The sequence below is a fragment of the Salvelinus namaycush genome, chromosome 21 (genome assembly GCF_016432855.1).
Source record: "Salvelinus namaycush isolate Seneca chromosome 21, SaNama_1.0, whole genome shotgun sequence".
NCBI classification, from domain to species: domain Eukaryota; kingdom Metazoa; phylum Chordata; class Actinopteri; order Salmoniformes; family Salmonidae; genus Salvelinus; species Salvelinus namaycush.
The window spans coordinates 21,985,653-21,987,436 of NC_052327.1; positions in this window are offsets into that span (position 1 = coordinate 21,985,653).

Below are 1,784 nucleotides of genomic sequence, written 5' to 3' on the forward strand. Positions count from 1 at the left end.
TCAGCCAAATAAAATAAACATCCCAAATCATCACACTTCACTGGAGGCTATTTCTCTTTCTTGCTCTAGTCGGGAAAAAACGAAGTTTAATTTGTGCATTTTTATCATTTGACCTGTTAAAAAGAGAAAAACGCAAGGTTACGTAAACCTGGTTCTATGATAATATGAGTGAGGTCACTCATTTCTGGGGTAACACCTACTTGGTCAAAAAACTCCAATTCCACCATGCTTGCTGATTAACCTATGGGCTCGCTTGTGCAATAATCACTTCCCTTTCTAGTGGAAGCCATAGGAACTGCAAACTGGGTCCTATCTATTTGTATTTCCCATAGGCTAGCACTGAAATGGCCTGTGACCTCAAAATAACAACATTCTGGATGGATTTTCCTCTGGTTTTCGCCTGCCATATCAGTTATGTTATACTCACAGACATGTGACATTATTTTAACAGTTTTGGAAACTTCAGAGTGTTTTCTATCCAATGCTACCAAGTATATGCATATCCTAGCTTCTGGGCCTGAGTAACAGGTAGTTTACTTTGGGCACGTCAGTCATCCGAAATTCCAAACAAAAACCAGTCTCCAAAACAGGTTAAACCATTCCCATGTTGCAGCCATACTTCTGGTGGAAGAGCTCCGAAATCATCAAGATTATATTAACCTCCACTCATTCAAAGGATAAAATGGGCCTATGTTGACGCTTCGAAAACACAAACAGCGTCTTGGCATTTTGATACACCAGAATTACATTCATTTCCAATGAAACGCTGCTTTTGCCTTGCAGCATTGCGTTGCAGAGGCAGTTGCAGTGCGTTCGGTGTGGTGAATACCTTGCGCTTCTAACACACCGACTGCGTCATTGCATCACTGCTGCATAACATTTTGCGCAGCTAGGCAACTATACTGATGCAGGTACCTTTTGCAAATGGTCGCATGCGGTTGGACACATGGAGGAGAGAATCATTTTCGCAGTATCCTCAAAACCGTGTCTTTTTGACACAACTGCTGACAGCTACAGGGACATAAACACAAAAAATGCTGCTTGGAGACAAGTGTCCACGATAGTAGGATTGCCAGGTCAGTTTAGTAGTGAGCTTGTGCTAGATGTGGCTAGTTAGCGTTAGCTAGCTAACCTAGCCAATGAGGTGTGTGTGAAAGAAATAGTCATACCACCTTCCTCAAGGTTGGTCTCATTGTTGAAAGAGCCTACTCTGCCTATCTTGACTATTTATTATTGCATTTCGCTCCAAAACTGCATTTTGGAGGGAAATTATATTATAGGCTCTCACAATTAATTTGAGGATGTCATCGAATAAATAATATACTTGGCAAATAAATAAATAAAAAATGTAAAGAAATGATGCAATCAAACTTTTTATGTAATCCCAAATTTTTACTGAATGTGTGCAAAAAAAATCTACATTCATATTTTGCTACTTTCTGTCAAGTCCCCTCATACAATTTGATGCATACGTTCGATTTATCGAACGTATGCACCACACAGAACGCACTGCAACTGCCTCTGCAACGCAATGCTGCAAGGCAAATGCAGCGTTCCATTGGAAATGAATGTACTTCTGGTGTATCGAAACGCAATGACGCAGTCGGTGTGTTCGAAGCGTAAGCCTAGTACAGCAACATTTGAGCAGTAGCCTAGGCTGGCTACTCATCTACAAGACATTGATTGCGTCACACAGCAATGCTGCATGCAATCGCACCGGTGATCCATGCAGTGCAAAAAAATGAAAAGCATGTTTTAAGTTTATTACAACAACCTTGCTAGTT